This window comes from Aulostomus chinensis, chromosome 4 (assembly GCF_037954235.1).
Source record: "Aulostomus chinensis isolate RoL2024-O1b breed Wild chromosome 4, RoL_Achi_v1.0, whole genome shotgun sequence".
Lineage (NCBI taxonomy): Eukaryota > Metazoa > Chordata > Actinopteri > Syngnathiformes > Aulostomidae > Aulostomus > Aulostomus chinensis.
The window spans coordinates 4,669,646-4,680,160 of NC_141323.1; the positions used below are offsets into that span (position 1 = coordinate 4,669,646).

The 10,515-nt window shown below is 43.7% G+C and overlaps 1 long non-coding RNA gene across 5 annotated transcripts in view; it reads right to left on the minus strand.

The window, feature by feature from the left end:
- Positions 1-9,438, minus strand: part of LOC147262366 (uncharacterized) — a 136,250-nt gene extending 126,812 nt beyond the window's left edge. For all 5 annotated transcript variants that reach the window (XR_015112539.1, XR_015112540.1, XR_015112543.1 and 2 more), the window contains exon 1: positions 9,208-9,438. This is a non-coding gene — a long non-coding RNA (uncharacterized LOC147262366). The remainder of the gene's footprint in view (positions 1-9,207) is intronic.
- Positions 9,439-10,515: the final 1,077 nt, after the last annotated feature.

A 10,515-nucleotide genomic window follows, 5' to 3' on the forward strand; every position in this document is an offset into this window, starting at 1 on the left:
CAATAAAGGTGCTGAGGAGAGCTGGAGAGAGAAGGGAGAATCACTTTTACTTAATCCACAAACCTGCGGGAAAAGAAGCAGCACTGGCTTTATTGTTGCCAGCGAGCGAGATAACTTAGTGAGTTTATTTGACAGGATCGCGGCAGTAATAAAAATAGAAGCAGAGAGCACTATTCCTCCTCTAACTGGCGACTGTGTGGGGGCAGATATCCTTGATCAAACAACAGCCTGACTGCCACCCTTAGCTTTGAGGGAATTCCCAGCTCTGCCGCCTCACTCTCATGGAGGTTTGCGAGTGTACCAAGACCCTCAATTACGCCCACAGAGGCTTTTCTTAAAAACAATAATCTGGAGTGGCGCTACGTTTTTGTTTTGTTTTTAAACTGAATTGATCCATCCCACAAATGTTTAGTTTCAGCAACTACTTTCATAAACCGCGCAAGAATGAGTAAAAATGTCTGATAACCTCGTCTCGAAGTCTCATTTTTGAAAAGGGATGTTGGATTTTCTGTGCATGATTCCCTGCGACCATATTTGGGAATGGATTTGGTCTTTAAATACCAATGTCGATATTATCTGTACAAAAACAGGTTTATAGGCTCCCAAAAAAAACACAAGAAATCATTGTGAATGTTAAAAATTGATTTTATTTCCAGCCAAACTGGGCAAATATCAATACCACCCATCAGACCCATAGTGATATTTTTAATTTTTTTTTACCAGTATCTGGTGATCCCAATGAGATGCTGATATCATCAGGCATCCTCAGTTTAAAACCTGAAATAAAACAACATTTTGTTCTAGAGCTTAAATTCACAGCGCAATTTTAGCTTTCTTTCTTTCTCTCTCTTGAACTTTTGGTCGAAATTGTCAGCGTTTCAATGCCAAAGCTGTCGGGTTAATCCAGTGAATAGTTCTGATACGTCCAACACTTGTGGTTAAACGAAAAAAAGGTAACCAGCCAGACATGTTTCAGCTTGAGGCCTTCATCAGGGTCACCCCACAGTCGGCGAGGGCGGTGCAAGAGGTGGCGTGCTAGCGCTGCACTGTGTAGCAAATCTGTAGCAAATATGAGCGACTGTGTCCACAAGGTGGTGCAAGAGAACTCCCATGCTTGTATTATGTTGCTGTACATGGCTTACTTCCTCTCGCCACGAGGTGGCGCTCCTTCTACGGCTTGGATCCACCAGGTCGATGCTGACTATTACGACACCCCTCCAACAAGTTTGGTGAAATCTGCCTGATAGTTTTAGCGTAACCCTGCTGACATATAGACTGAGGAAACCCACTGCGCCTTCTCCTCGGAAGAGGTAACAGCACGTCGCGCGGCGTTTGTGCGAGGATGAATGGGTAAACGACAGCGTTTCAACGCCGCCGCCACCGCTCAGGGCCAAGATAGAAAGCCATTGTTTCCTTCTCAGTTCAAATAGGAATCTGTCTGGGCCTGTGTTTGCTTCCTCAGCCTGAGCAGCCGACAGAGATAAGGAGGATGCCGTAGCCGTAATGTCAGTCCTCAACTGAACGGATAAACCTGGATGGCAGGCAAGGGGGATGTTAACGCCGCAGATCTGTGCGAGACAAGAGTCAGCTATCTACAAGCCAGAGGAGAACGGGGCCCTGCTCTTGCGCCTGCAGATTGAGAGCACGGCAGGCGACGCTGCACATTTCAAAGATCTGAATGGTATCACAGTGGTGTCAAACTCGGAGTGTCTTTATTCTGGAAAGCTCTGGGATTGACGGTAGCTTGGGTATAAACGACGGTCTCGTTACACCGCTGCTGACAGCCGCTGTCACTGGAGAGACCGCTCGCGAGCCGTCTCCAGCCCACTTTAATTCCTGGCACCACGCTGCCATCCGTGGATGTGATTAGGCCTTCATATAGATGGGGTGGGGAAAAGTTTTGCCTGCCTTGCAAACCAGGAGTTGCCACTCAACCTCGCCACAGACAGAGCTGCAGTGTGGCGTTCCTGACAAGCCCGCCACAAATCATTGTTTTGTTTCATCTCATCAGTGCTTTGAAGCGCGAGGCGCCAGCGGGGAGGAAAGTGCGATTATTCAGCTAAATTCTTCAAGGGAAATTACAGCTCAGTGGCAGCAGGTGCGTCTACAATCAACGCCACTGCTGGCGCCCCCACTGCCGCCGTCTCATCCTCACGCATAAACAGGCACGCACATGTGGACACAGACGCCACACCTGTACATAAAATACACAAAATGAACACACGCACATGTGGACACAGACGCCACACCTGTACATAAAATACACAAAATGAACACACACACATACACACACACACACACACGTCAACACACCCTCTGTCTTTCAAATCCTCTCCCAAATCACCCCGAAAAACATGAGCGAGTGGCGTGCAACCACTCAGCGACACGGATCCGCACATGATCTTGCCACAATGCAGCAAACGAGCAGGCGGGGAGCCGCTCCAGGAGAGGTAATTCTGTTTCCATTTGTTCGACAGAGAAAGGGAGGGGAAGATAGGAGCTAGAGAGAGGGGGTGGGGGGGGGGCAAGGGGTTGAGGGGGGTGTAAATCTAACATGGGGCCCTGTGGCAGAGCCCCTAGGATCAAATCCAATTCTGGCGAGATGCACATTAAGCCACGTCAATCACAACAGTGTCCTTGGAATGCAGCGGAATGGCGGTGAGAGCGGTGGTGGAGTCTCTTTTTCCACGAGAGCTGGGATGAAGCCACTTCAGCACATATCTGTGTACTCAAAAACCCCCCAAAAGGGGTCCCCGTATCCCCCCTCAAGAAGAACCCCCCCCCCCACACACACACACACACACACACACACGAGGGGAAGGAATCCAGAAGACATCCTCACCTGAGCCAAATCACACACCCTAAATCTAATTTCAGCAGAGAGGAAAATCCCACGCTGTTTGTCTCACAGTGGGAGCCACCACAGCGGCAACAGTTCGCCTATTTACTTTCATTCTGGACTTTTGCTAATTAGCTTAACTACACAAGTAATTATCTTTCACATCAAAAAGGAAGCCGCCCTCCCCACCGTGCCCTCCTTAACCAACTAAATCCCCGACGTCACCGTGCCAGCGCTTCCGGCTGAATCATGACACGAGCAGATCATTATTTAGATGGAAGTTCACCAGATAATCTAAAGGTGTTTCGCTGCGCCGAAAGCCAGCGTAGTTTGTTAAAGATTAAATCAGATCCCGAAGGAGTGTTGACATTTCACGGCTTTCATCTCACCCATTAGCGGAGCTGCTTCTGATCACAGTCCATTCTGATCAATGAATAATGCAGCTGCCGCTCCCACCGGCATCCATAAGACAACAAACATCATGTACTTGAGTGGTTGTCAACCGCCATGCCGGCGCCCTCTAGCGGGCCGTGAAAGGCCGAGGAATTTTTCTCTTACTAAAGAAGAGCACTGGTATAAAAATACAACATGAACCTTGTTTGTTTGTTTTAGATTATTGCCAGTTAAGCAGCTGTGGCTATTTCATGGTCAAAACAGGTAATAAATATCATTTGAAAACAACAACAATGAAACAAATAAATAAATGCATTAAATAAGTTTGTTTACAACATGAACCTATTCACCAAAACAATGTTTCACCGTTGTGTGGCAGACAGACAAGTTGTTAAAGTGTACATCCATTAAAAAACAACAACAACAACCACAACAAGAGGGCCTGACTGATTCTTACTCCCGCTGATGCTAGCCCAGCTAAGATGCTAGCCCAGCTAAGATGCTAGCCTAGCTAAGATAAATCAGTATCGGCTAGGGCCTGACTGATAAATTGGCCAGCTAACATGAGCCAAGGAGAACACTTTCTTGTCCTGTCACTGAAGACAATAAAAGTACTAATTAACTACACCGCAAATTAACGCGTTATAAAAATTAACCCAAGTTTAATTATAACACACTTGAGTGGCAATTCAATGTGAATTTTACCCAGACTCCAGCATTTTAAACTTGGCCCAGGCAGTGGCTCATCACTTCACACGAGCGTCGCTGGTCAAAGCGCCTGTTTTTAGGCTCCGCCTTAAGACGCCCTGACTGAGGTTTTATTCAATCACCAATAAAAATGTGGATTTCAGATCTTCTCTTCTTTTAGTATATTCATTTGATTAGTCACGCACTACAATTTTGTAATGTCCTAGAATCCTAATTATTCATTTGGGGACGTTAAGCAGATGTGAGATTAAAAATGCGATCGATTCGATTAATTAGACAAATCCTGTAATTAATTCGATTTTTTAATCGCCTAACAGCACTAATACATATATATATATATATATATATATATATATATATATATATATATATATATATATATATATATTTATATACACACTACTAAATAAAGAATGTAAGCAGATTCATTGGCTCTTAATTTTTCCATTCATCATTAATATTTTTTATTATCATTGTTATGAGAGCACGGAGCTGCTGCTGTGTTCATCAGTGCTTTCCAAACAGATGAGGCGATCCTAACCCTTGGATGGGCTCCTGCCAGTTACCAGTGTGACGGCTGAGCCTTGAATAGAAACCTTGTGTTTGTGTAAATATTCAGGTCATCCGGCATCCTTCATTAACAACCTAACGGTAATCTCCGCCGGAACATGTGACTGTGGGACAAAAAAAAAAAAAAACAACACAAAATACACGCAATGCATTTAAATTCCTTTGAAGTTGTTTGTTTTGCTCACCTTGGAAACACACTATTTCTACTTCTCCTCTGTGGTAAGAAGTAGACGCACCCCATAAATATTTATCTACCAAGGGCCTGCGCTATTCTGGCCCAGTGTTTTGAACAGAGCCACTGGAGATTGGACCTATCAGGGACCCCAGAGAGAGAGGGGGGAGGGGGGGTAATATTTTTGTGCATGCTCCAAAATGGAAAGAGATTTTTTTTTTTTTTGCGTGATGTTTAATGCAGGGGCAGGTTTCAGAGTGCGTTTCCTTTACGAGTCACCTCACACACCTCGGACTTTCTGTCCCAAATGAGACGAGTCCCTGCAGCTTATTTAAAGAGATTCCGTGCTCTTCCAGGACCATTTTGGTCTTAAACTCTGACTCAAAAACATCTTTAACCTCTTCCATAAACCCACAGGAAGGTCAGCCTCAAGTTGGTGCCGACTCGGCGCTGAGATCCCAAAGTTTCCAAAGACGCTGAAGATGTCAAACTGAATATGGGGGAGTGTGTTTATGTTAAATGATGCAAAAGTCACACCTTAAAATATGAACTCTTCAACATATTCAGTTTAAACATCATACAGCTCCGGGGAAGAGCTGGAGACAGCATCACATGTCAGTAGGAGATGAGGGAGACCTGCTTCTTCCACCACGAGAGCGACTGAGGAGGAAGGTCAAGCACCTCCTCTGGCTCCGACCTGCCCTTCTGAGTTGCGAAACAATCAAAATTAAGAGCTCCTTTAAGTGGAATTCAGATTTTTAAGTTGATTCTTAAGATTCTAAGTTAGCATTGAACACTTATACCAATGGAACGGAACGGAAACACTCCAGTACATGCTCCAGTACACACCTGTACACATCTTTACACACCCGTATACACTCTCCTGTATACACTCATGTACTCACTCCTGTACACACCTGTATACATACTTTACACACTCCTGTACACACTAGGGCTGCAACGATTAGTCGACAAAAATCGATAATAGAAATAGTCGACAATAAATTCCCTCGTTGACTGTTGTCGCCAGACGCGTTTTTCCAGCAGAGCGAGGATCTCACTTGATTATCATCTCTGCCGAGAGTCGCTCATGCGCAGTAGCGTCTCTGTCTCTGAGCGGTAACATACAGAAATGGCGGCGTCAACATCAGGTACGCGCACCAAAACTTCTAAAGTTTGGGAGCATTTTAGCCTGAATACAGCGAATAAAAAGACTACTTGGAAAGTTAGCTAAGCAGACCTTGGTGTCATGGCGGTGACGCAGGAACATTTGAAGAGGAAGCAGGTCGGGCAGTTGAACGAAACGGAGTCTGACTCGCCTCGGTGAGATTCAAGTGACATTCAAGCAGTACGGTTTTTAGGACACACATTGGACATTTTATAAGCGTGTTTTCGCTATAAAAGAGAGCTTCAGTGTTATGAGACTGTGCCTGACAAACGTATTTTAAATTAATGAATGTTTAATAAAAGATGTACTTTTCATTGTACCCATCTTTCTTGTTTATTATCATTTGCCACATAATTAAATTAAGAAGAAATTACTAATTATCTGATAAGTCGACTAATCGTTTCAATATTCGGTGACTAGTCGACTATAAAAATAGTTGTCAGTTGCAGCCCTAGTACACACCTGTACACGCTCCAGTACATACCCGTATTCACACCTGTACACGCTCCGGTACATACCCGTATACACTCCTGTACACGCCTTTACATACCTCTGTACACACCTTTACACACCTCTGTACACAGCTGTACACGCTCCAGCACACACCTCTGTACACACCTGTACACGCTCCAGCACACACCTGTATACACTCCTGCACACACACCTGTGCTCACTCCTGCACACACACCTGTGCTCACTCCTGCACACACACACATCTGTATACACTCCTGTATAAACTCCTGCACACACACCTGTGCTCACTCCTGCACACACACCTGTGCTCACTCCTGCACACACACACCTGTGCTCACTCCTGCACACACACACCTGTGCTCACTCCTGCACACACACACCTGTGCTCACTCCTGCACACACACACCTGTGCTCACTCCTGCACACACACACATATGTATACACTCCTGTATAAACTCCTGCACACTCCTGTATAAACTCCTGCACACACCTGTGCTCACTCCTGCACACACACACCTGTGCTCACTCCTGCACACACACACACCTGTGCTCACTCCTGCACACACACACACATCTGTATACACTCCTGTATAAACTCCTGCACACTCCTGTATAAACTCCTGCACACACCTGTGCTCACTCCTGCACACACCTAAACACACCTGTGCTCACTCCTGCACACACACACCTGTGCTCACTCCTGCACACACACCTGTGCTCACTCTTGCACACACACCTGTGCTCACTCTTGCACACACATCTGTATACACTCCTGTATAAACTCCTGCACACTCCTGTATAAACTCCTGCACACACTCTGTACACACCTAAACACACCTGTGCTCACTCCTGCACACACACACCTGTGCTCACTCCTGCACACACACCTGTGCTCACTCCTGCACACACACCTGTGCTCACTCTTGCACACACACCTGTGCTCACTCTTGCACACACATCTGTATACACTCCTGTATAAACTCCTGCACACTCCTGTATAAACTCCTGCACACACTCTGTACACACCTAAACACACCTGTGCTCCTCAAACTAAAAGATGTTGTAATGTTGCAAGAAGGTTTTTATTTTATCTTTCAAAAGGGCAAGAAAATGCAAGAGCTTTGTGAAGTAAATTCCAGAATTTTTCAGTGAAATTCTACCGAAGCCCAAGACGGCCATAAAGAGATCGATACAGCGGCAAAAGAGAACTATAACTAAATAAACTGCTTGGTGGAACCTGTTCTATTTTATTCTTTTGCAAACTTAAAATATAATTTTCCCCCTCAATTTAGTTATTTTGAGCCCATCATTGAAAAAAAAACAAAAAACATGTTCCCGCAAATCATAATCGGAATGTGGCAAGTGGTTAGCGTACCTCACCACACACGAGCCAAACTGCAAGGACATTTTTTTTAAAATTCAAAATTCAATAAACTGAGGGGAACAACTTTTGTCCCACAACAACAATCACGGCTGCATAATTTTGAGGGAAACTCAAATTGTGAGTCGGATGCTGTGATACGATCAGTGACATTTGAGTGGGTGATATTTTTACATCAATCCGTGACTTTCGATTTGATCTGCATAGAAAGTTAGAATGTAGTGCGACACACGACAAGCACCCTCCTGGAGCCTGCAGGTCACGCTGCAGTTGCAGTAAAACGAGCTGCCTCCTCCATCCAAGGCCTCTCCGGGGTTCTTTTGAGGACTTATTTTTGATCGTATTAGAAAGAGACTATAACTCAAAGAAAAGTCAAAAGTACCAAGACGATGACTTTTTTTTTTTTTTTGCAACTCATCACCAAAATGTTGGAGGTGGAGGACGAGTTGCCAGATCTGACATTAATGTGCAATCGGGGCTGGCGCCTCCTGAAGCCGCGCTTCAGAAGTGCTGGCAGTCGTCAGGTGAATATGCCAGCACACACACTTACAGCTATGTGCGATTCCTCATGCCAGGCTGGGCACCAACACGCGTGGGAACGAAGCCTGGTGACACTTCTGTCCGCAGCCCCGTCTCTCTCTCTCTCTCTCTCCCACATTCACCTGTTAACTATGGTGAGCCCTGCAGGCTCCTGTACCTTCACCCCTCCTCCACCTGGATGTGACTGCTCCACGGCCCTAATGAGCCACTTCAACTCAGTCAAAGTCATCTGATGACACTGATGTGGTGAGATTGATATTCACGCTTGACTCGCCGTCCTCTCCACTCCACTGCTGTGTTTACCTCCCCACACAATTAGTATCAGGTGAAGACAGACAGACAAAGAGGGGGGGAGAGCGATGGAGTTCCACTCTGCTGTGTGTGACTTCATTAGCTCCAATTGTTTATAAAGATGGGAGATGTCTTTCAGTACGCCTTGAAGGTGGCTCTCTGTATCGAAGGGCCATTACCTGCTCATTTAATCCCCATAAAGCTACTTTACCTCTCCAAATGTCTCGCTTCAAATAACAAAAGCTAGACTGGCTTGAGTAAAAAGAAGAAATGAAGCATATTTACAGTTTTCCTCTGAATTTGCATCTAAGACGCCCTTACTTTTTAATGCTTGTGGAACGTGAGAGTGCTGGTTCAAATCCCGGCCCCTGCCCGTCTCCGCTTGCTAACTTTCATCTGATATTTAGTATAATGAACAAATAAAAACACGTACGGGGGAGAAATATCTGCCCACTCCCGGTGGAAAAAAGAAAAAAAAGAGAGAAAGAAATGAAGTGAGGTGGGCGAAAAGTGACCGGTGAGTGGCACAGACAAGCTAAGCTGAAGAAGAAGGCAGCCATGTCTTCAGAAGTGATTTAGCATTAACTGGCATTTCTCACGAATCTGTGCATTCACCGTTTTAAACACAGCGATGAAAAGAGTTTATCAGCTGAATACTGATGTCTGTGTACCTGAGAGGAGGATGAGAAGCAGGTGGACATTCAGGTGTGCTGGCTCTGTCGACGACGTCCTGGTAGAAAAAAAGTGGTGTGAACTTTTATCTGCGGGGCCACAGCGCCCCTGTGTGGACAGACTAAGAATGGCGGGGTTTTGTCCAGGTCATACCAAACAAATCTGAGCGGGGAGGTGGACCTGTTCAGATACTTTAATGTCTGACACAAAACACGTGTCGATATATATTGTTGTTTTAAATATTTAAGTGACGGGTACAAAAAAATCAGAACTCAATGAAAAGATGGATACAGAGTTTTGAAAATTAATTTTCCAAGTCTTGTAATTTTGTGGTTTGAGAAAAATCTGACGTGCCAAATGCAGCTGAATACGTTTTTTTTTTTTTTGAGTCAATCCAATATTCATTTTTGTTAAATATATGCGGGAAAGTCATGAATTCCTGTTAATATTTAATTTGTAAAAAAGAAAAGAAAAAAAATGTCTTCAAGCCTTGAAAATTTATTGGTAAAAGAATATGTATGAACCCTGATGTGAATAATAAATGCAGGATCAATGTGTTTACAATTTTTAATCTTAAAATACCCGGTGTTAACACAAGACAGGAAAATATGTCCATTACTGTATTTTTTATTTTTTTGCTTTGCTACAAAAACAACTGCAGCAAAATTTTTATGACCAGTTTGTAAAAAAAAACAAAACAAAAAACAAAAAAAAAAAACAGAAAAAAAACCCTACTACAGTTAAATACTAAATGAAATATTCCAAAACTACCCAGGAAAAAAAAGAGGCAATAGTATAAAATGAAATGTATCGAAGTCTACAGCTACAAAAACAAAAGTTAGAAAATGTTACTAAAAAAAGAAGGCAAGTATCCACCACAAAATGTGCCACTTTACCACAATCAATTTCGTTCCTTGAATATAAAGTAATGCAAATACTTTACAATAAGTTAATGCAGGCACGTCTCCCTACAAACTACAGCAAAACCAATAACAGTCAGATGTATCACATAAAAATACTTTTTTTTTCTTCTATTTTTTTTTTTTTTTACTTTTTTTGGCAACAAATTCACACATCACACAGGAAATTGATCAGCAAAACCCTCCGGGTCGCAACATTTTTGGTTTCTTGAGAACAATAAATGTTCTGTGTCCACGACGTCAGACTGCCTGTATGAGCTTCAGAGACTTCCATACTGTATTACCGTGTATTCAACGCATATAAATATATATATATATATATATGTATATATATGTATGTGTGTGTGTGTATATATATATATATATATTTATATATAGGAACAAAAA